This window comes from Paralichthys olivaceus, chromosome 23, assembly GCF_024713975.1.
Source record: "Paralichthys olivaceus isolate ysfri-2021 chromosome 23, ASM2471397v2, whole genome shotgun sequence".
Classification (NCBI taxonomy): domain Eukaryota; kingdom Metazoa; phylum Chordata; class Actinopteri; order Pleuronectiformes; family Paralichthyidae; genus Paralichthys; species Paralichthys olivaceus.
Window position 1 is genome coordinate 12,989,886 of NC_091115.1, and position 8,066 is coordinate 12,997,951.

The window sequence follows — 8,066 nt, forward strand, 5'->3', positions numbered from 1 at the left end:
TGTCCCCTCCTAATACAAATTCTGATACATGGATTTTTGCATATTGGCTGATATTGAGTATCGAGCTGATACCAGTGCATAAAAAATTGCCGTCTGTTTTAATCGAATTTATCGTACTGTTTGAATGTGGTTTCCTGCTGTGGTTAGTCCCTTTTTCCCTTCGCCTTGGTGAAGTCCTTGTGCTCCATTGTGTGATATTTCTTCAAATGCTTTATGAGATTGCCAGTGTTTTGATCGGCAATACTAGTGCCACCCCTCAAAACAGAAGTCTTTGACTTCCGGAAATCACTTCTTCTTTGCCATTCCAAAAACAGCAACTGCCAGTGGCTATTTTGGAGCAGTGAAGACGGGATTTCTGTGAAAAGAAAATTGCTGTTTGCCTCATGTTTCTAACTTAACATGTATGTAGTTGTACACAAATGTGATTTCAAGGAGATAAGGTTGGATAGAGAGTGTGACAGGGTCATGTTCCTGGGTAAGAGATGATTTTATTCTGTCTTCGTGAGGCTGGGCACAGGCAGTTTTTGCAGTTTTGATAATGACTGACACCACGACAGTCGTGGCAGAGCATCTATCTATAAAAGAGAGTGGAGCACAATGACTACATTGTTGATACTGAAGGTGAAAGACAGCATCAGCAGAATGAGGCAAACTTCAGTGACAGCCAGTTAAGTAAATTATCTCCAGGAGTTTAGTCCCACTTGTATGAATATTTCAAATAGGAATATGTAAACCATTTTTACGATGTCCCTTACAAAAAATCATATTAGTTTAGAAAAACAAGGAAGGCAGGAAGTAAAGTAATTATTCATTATTAATATTTGCAATATAAATAAATAATAAATGTTGGATTTTGAACTAAATTTAATCTGAAAAATATCTGTATGAATACATTTAATTTATGGTTAAAGGGAGCAGAGGAACCTTTGTGGAATAGATATCTGCTTATTTTACTTTTAAAAAAGACGTTGCACTGTTAGTCATTTGCAGTTGTGCAGCACTTTAAGCAGCATATTCCTTATATTTTCACTGCAAACAGGCACTGTATCATTCCTGCTCTAGATTTAATTAGCTGAAGGTGAAGGCACTCACGCTTCTGACTGTCCATCGGCAGGAGATAACGCATACAAAGACCACAATGTAATATGGTCTCAGTTTCAAACACCACAGTGTGCAGTGTTTATATCACTGAGACAGTGGGGTCAGTCTGTTTTTTAGAGTTGTTGACCTCCTAGATTTTTCCCACAGGTGTACAACAGATGCAGAGGGTTGATAAATGGGGCAGAAGACAGAGAGAGCAGGGAGGCGTAGAGCAGAGCATGCACAGAGCTAAAATCGCTTATTCAAAAACAAAACAGAACTGCTGCCCGATTAAACAACCAATCACAAGTCTGTTTGGTAAGAAAATAGCCCACTGCGCAGTTATTTTAACAAAATAATTGATTAAACATTTCTGCCCCAAAGACACTCCTGTCTGCTGTTTGAACTAAAAACAACTAGACAATGATAATCTCATTGAAATCTTGTGACTGCAGAAGAATCCTCGGATACTTTCACTGTGACTGATAACAAAAAACCAAACACACACAGCTGAGGCTTGTGTTTACATTCATATTAATGCACTGCACTTAGTAGTGTAACACGTAAAGTAGAGGCTCACAGTACACAGCACCCAATGCATGCACCCAATGCATGCACCCAAGTAAGGCATGTGTTTGTTTTGTTGCTGCAACTCTTTATATCGAACTAAACTACAGAGCTCCTATTTTGAAATGTTGTGAACTTGGGCCTAAGAGTGTCTCACCTGGTTAACAAACCTCTGAAATATCCAACATGCAATGTAAAAAAGAATGATGATCATTCAAACCTATGTATAATTCAGACGCAAACAGTAACAAAGCAAATTAATTTTAATTTTATGAAAAGCATTGACTATAAATTCAGTGCAGGATAGAATCCGGTTGATCACTGGTCACAGTTTCAGAAAGAAAGCTGCAACCAGCATCACCATCACCAAGCAAACAGCAGTTTCCAGACAATTATATTCAGAATGGGCACTGCACTAGTTTCCCTAAAAGAAGAACAAATATCTCTGTTGTTGTCTGTTCACAATGTTCTGACTGAGTCTGTTCTCGCAAAAGCAAATTGGTCTTGTAATGGCTGGCTGAAACACAACAGGATGCTCTTACCTGTGTGAATGTTATTTGGAGATTTCCAGTAACCATTGGGCTTATCAGTGTTACTTAAAATACTGTAATGCACCAGTATGTAACATGTTAACTCTTTCCTGCTGTGAAACCACATATCACACAGATACATAAAATGGGCAAAAACGTATTTGATCAAGCACCACTGAAGGACAGCAGGAATTGTAAACCTGTGAATTTTAATGTAATTATGAGGCAAAATAAGTGATTCCAGACTACAATTTTTTTTTAATCGTGAGAACCAATTTATAGCCTTCTGAGTTACTTCTGAATTCAGCTGAAAATCTGTCAGCTGTTGCTTTTGTGTAAATGAACCCGAAACATTTCTTCCCTCGTCCGTCTGTTCATCTCTGTTGATTGAAATGAGATAGTCCAAGAAAAATGGTAGAAAACTGAAACGGATCACAAGTTCAGCAGGAACTGTCCAGTTTAATAAAAGCATGAGTGTGTGTCAGTGCCAGAAACGTGTTCTCCAGCTTCATACTGGTTGAAGTTATGAGGCGGCAAACTTCCAGCTTTCTTGGACCGGCCAAAATTTCCTCACCTTCCTGAACTCCTACACTGGTCCTCTCAATGTATAGCCATACAAGTGCACAGACACACACAGGGTTTAAGATAACTTTTCCCTTTTTGTTTCAATACACACACCCATATATGGTGTGGCTGTGTGCCACTCGCCGTGGCTTGAGTGGAGCTCGGAACATCCATCTCTGTGTCTCTCACTCGTCAGCATCATGGCAGCCGTCAGCCTCTTGAAATATTTTTATTGTTTCTGTCATTACTCATGTGGATGCTTTTCCACCATGCAGACAGCACAATCAAAACAATGAATCACACGGTGATAGTGCTCTGAGAGAAGTAACCGCGACAACAAAAATGTTTTGTTCTGTCTATCCATTTTAGTTTGAGGTGTTTGGAAACAAGCACGTAATCACCACCAGGGATGGAGGGTCACGTCCCCCCCATTATATGATGAAAGTATTAGTCATGAAATGCTTCCAAAAGCTGAAAGTATAAAAATGGTCCTTCAATATTCAGTGTTGTACTGAATGAAGAGGACAGTAGCAGCCCACACAAACAGATTATGTGACTCTTTACTGTTACAACAGATTTTTTTCATCAGTCCTCATGCCTTGTTTCTCACTTTCATGTACCTGCTTCCTCTCTATTCATTTTACAACTCACACATTTTGGTGCAAGCAAACACACACACACTCTGCTGCAGTGATCCCTCGCTCTCCTACGCAGAAGCAGGGAAACACCAGTGAGAGATGAGGCAGAGGAACACGCAGCAGTGTCTCCCTGCCGACACGGTCATTCTTCTTTGCATTTTGCCATTTATGGCCTCCACCCACTCCACCCACCAGCCTGACTCACACTCTGTCTTTCTCTCTTTCTCACACACACACACACACACACACACACACACACACACACACACACGTGTTTGTACTTCTAGTTTTGTGATTAAACTCACTGACATAATGTATTCCCCAGTCACTAAAACAAACCTTAACCATCACTTCAAAATGCTTTTAAACCTAACCTCAACCCTCAAACAATCCTTTGAATGAGCTATCAGAAATAAAATGTCCTTTTTCATTTTCCAACTTGTCCTTATTCCAGTGGTCTAACAATGATATAGTCAGGCACAAAGCGTGAGTATTACAGCATCAGAGATCCAAGACAAACGCATTTGAAGGACCAGTCCATTATTTTGAGAAACACTGGTTTGTTTGTTTCCCACCTTTACATGGTCAGATAAGACCACTGCAGGTTGTCAGTGAAAAGAAAAAAATATGCAATTAAAACCGCAATTTCATATCAAACTTGTCTGCTGGCTGTGAGTTGAATAGGAAAACCTTTTTTAAAATGTTGGCCTATTTACTCTAGACAAAGTTGGCTTGGACTTGTCTCCCTTTGAACATGAAAAAATCGTTTCAACATTTTTGGAAATGCCTTGACATAATTTTTATTCTGACGGTTAGATGGGAAGATTGATCCTGCTGTCATGTCTGTGTGCTGAATATGAAACTAGAGCCAGGAGCCAGTTGGCTTAGATTGTGACTAATTAACACATTTTCATCGTTTGTTTCATCGTTACAGAAACCACAGTGTAGAAACAACACATTCGGGTTTAATGGTTAGTTATGTGGTGAGTAGAATGGTGAGTCATTGTGTTGGGTTTAGCTGGTCCCCCTGCTTCTAATCTCTATGAATGGCCAACTGCTTTCAGGCTTCATATTTAACAGAGAGTTTTGAGAGGGGCATCAATCTTCTTACGGGAAGGTTGTCAAAAGTATTGATACTTTGAGAATATTTCGATACCACGTGTTTATATCCTTTTTTATACCAAAGCACAACTATTGTTTCCTCAATGTAGTCTTAGTGTTTCCATTGGTAACAGGATGTCATAGTGACGTTGGACGAAAAGGGACACAGAGCTACAGTTCTTGTCACACATTACGGCTGACTCAAGTAACATAACATATCCTTTGCAGTATGAACTTTTCTGTGGCTTCAGTAATGTTGTGGTTCTTCTCTCACACACCGAGAGAGTCACTTCACTTCCTGCAACAAACCTGCTAGACTGCGTCACAGTAATTTGTGTGTGGGGGACCTTTTTCTTTTTATTGTACAATCGAGCATTCTTTTTTTTTATACTGGCATCATATCATAGTCTAACATTTTAGTATCATGACAACCCTATTACAAAGTGAATACAACAAGTATCACCTGTACCAAGTAATAGCTCAATTTCTACAACACTGTATTATTCTATTAATGCTTTTCAAACAGGTACCAACTGTGACTTAAACCTGAAACAGTCTTCAGCAGTCTTTCTATTTTTAGCATTATAGTGAATTGTACTGTATCACGGGAAGGGATCATGAAATGCATGACACCAATGGACCTGACGCCCTCGTTTCAGAATCCACACTTTACTGTAACTTTATTATATATATTTTTTTGCCCACAGCCCTCTGCTGAACAGTGGACCCCGTCCAAACTGTCAGACAATGCACGTGTATTTTCTGCTGCCCTGTGCCCTGCTGAATTCTTGTGTCATTTTTACCCTGAGAAATGAATCTGGGTGGTGGTGCTGTGGTCGATGGAGATTGTAGACTTCTGAGCTCCAAACCATGGGAGGAGACCCACTGCACCACAGGCTATAGAAAGACTGCAAACCACAGGGCTGTCATCAAACTACATACAGTGGACTGCATGGTGCTCTGCCTCCGGAGGGAAAGAAAGCTCTCCTACTCGTGTATTACAATACTGATAAAATCCTGAAATATTTAAAAACTAAGCAAAGAAAGTTACTTTACTGTATATATTCCTGCAGCTGGTGACTTCAGCCAGTACTGACAGGTCAGACAGCCCTCATGCTGATTTAGACTTTGTGCCAGTTTGTTCCTGTTTGATCATGTTTTATCTAAGTCTCCTCTGAGATAACATTTGTCTTTCTCTAGTTTTGAAGGGAGTAAATGCAATCACACACACAAAACCTGCAATAAGAATGAGTCATTAGAGGCAGAGGACATATGAGAATCCCCCACACAACCTGACATTCAATGTTTAAACGTTACCATTGAAAGTTCCATAAAATAGAAATTCTCCCCCACTGTGACTCATTCTGATTCATTACACTATTGGCCCATTATTTTGATATGTGCATGATGCTAAAAGCTGATGTGACCGCTTGTTTCAGAGGATGTTCGTCTCAATCATCAGATTTCACTTCAGGGCAACAGCATCAGTATCAACCCAGTCTTCATTTTTGTTGTCATCCCACCTACAACCTTATCCAGGACCCCGCTCTGGCAAGCAGCCGTGTGGGATGTGCTGACTGGCCTCAAGTCCCATTGAGATGTGGGCTATTATGCAATACTTAGAGCTGCTTGTGAATGCTGATCACATCCTTCAACCCAAGAGGGGACGGTGGAGGGACATCAAGCAGCAGAGAAAGATGAAACTGCATATTCATGAAAACTGATACACGATTGTGATTGTATTAAATTTAGAAAAAAACATGTTGCTGCTGTATGCTTTACCGGCTGGGTCACATCCAATATCCCAAAAGTCTGGAAATATTTATCTAACTTTTAAAATGTGACACCGCTGCTCCTCTTAAGAAACAAATTTAACAGTGACTCTGGAGAATGGCACGTCAAATTAATGTGAAGCAAGATAAGTTCAATTTAAACAAGCAGGAAGACCAAGGACAAATGTAAATACCCATAAAAGAATGTTGATTTCACTCTTCTGATTCTCCATCGCAGAGGAATCAGAATAATCCTGACCTAAAGGTTTCACACTGTGTCAGGAGATGATCAAACCCTTTGGCCTGTTCACTGTTCCCTCATGTGTCGCAGAGGGAATCACCTCACATGGAACACACCGGGAGAACCACTCACCAGATCCGGCTGAATGCAGTGACAACGTCCCGATGAAACAACGCTGATCTGGAGATGGATTTAAAAAAAAAAAGTTGTCCGGTCCGCCGATAAAAAAGAAAGAAAAAAAAGATGCGTGTGACCTTCCCAGATGCAGATGTGGCCGCAGCGCGCCGCTGGACGGGAGGACAGATGTGTGCAGCTGGACGGAAGGACAGAGACCGAGCAGCAGCTCTCTGTGGGATGAATGTTGCTCTGAGACGAAGGGTCAGTGGAGATATACGGAGCGGAGCTGCTGGAGAGCCCGACACTCTGCTGCCTCTGACCGGGCTGCTGCTGCATGCCGCTGCACGTCCATACCCAGGGTGACAGCGACCTCTAGCGACGGAAAGTGGAAACAAGCTCACAGCAGGAAAGTCCTGATTCAAATCTCTCCCGGTCCTTAAAGGGATAGTTCACACAAAAAGGAACATTCACTCCGTTTCAGGGATAAACAGCGTTGCAAACAAATCCAATACAATTGAAGTAAATGGAGACCACTTCTTCAAATGTAAAAAAACCCCCGTACTGCTCCTGTTGTGTCCGCAAGCCTCTGCATTCACATTCAACCTTTAAGTCTGGTCTGTCTCTAATCAGACAGAACTCCTTAGTTTTGAAGTTAAAAGCAGCTTTTCTCTTTCTGTGTAACAAGTCATTGTACACTGTATTGTTCACTCGTATGAGCATATATGAAATATATTTGCCAAAAGGATCGTACATATCGGGAACAGACTAATTATCAGTATTAGAACTGGCAGCAGCATAGTAAGGAAATACAGCTCCTTTTTTGATGTGAGGAGAGTGAACAGTAAACTTTGAGGTTAGCAATGAGACAAATCTCTTCCTGGACTCCACCACTAACAGTGAAAACCACCACATATATGGGTAACTTCCTCTGCCAAGGAGGTTATGTTGTTTTCCTGCAGGATAACACAGAAACTACTAGTGGATTTTGATTAAACTGAAGAAATCCACTCAATTGGGATGGATCTGGACACATTTTTCACAGTCTTTAAAAATGTTGTGATTATTTTTGTATTGTTTCCGATTTACCAGGGAATAATTCATATCGCTGAGCATGTGTAATTTGGTGCGGCTTGAATGATTGAAATGTAGCGGAAGTGGTGAAACAAACCGAGTGCCATTCTCGTTACAGAATGCAAATAATATTGAAAACTTTGAAGTAAGCTACTATTCAGACCCAGAGTTTACTGGTTTCAGATCCACGTGGTTTCACACTGTCCATTATAGAGCTACAACATATTTTCTGTTCACATGTACACACATGGTATAAATTCATGAAAGGTCAGCATTTGATTGTTTTGTCATTTCAGGAAAAGGCAGACAAACTGGAGATGGCGATAGCAGAGTTGTCAGCATGGGGCGTTCGGTTGGGAAAGCAGAATCCCTGCACCATGGAAAC

General features: G+C 40.8%; 1 protein-coding gene across 1 annotated transcript in view; it reads right to left on the minus strand.

Annotated features, from left to right (window-relative positions):
- rerg (RAS-like, estrogen-regulated, growth inhibitor) overlaps positions 1 to 6,958 on the minus strand; it is a 32,994-nt gene extending 26,036 nt beyond the window's left edge. The window contains exon 1 of the mRNA XM_020092372.2: positions 6,626 to 6,958. The gene's annotated coding sequence lies outside the window, so the exon portion shown is untranslated. The remainder of the gene's footprint in view (positions 1 to 6,625) is intronic.
- Between the last annotated feature and the right edge of the window lie 1,108 nt (positions 6,959 to 8,066).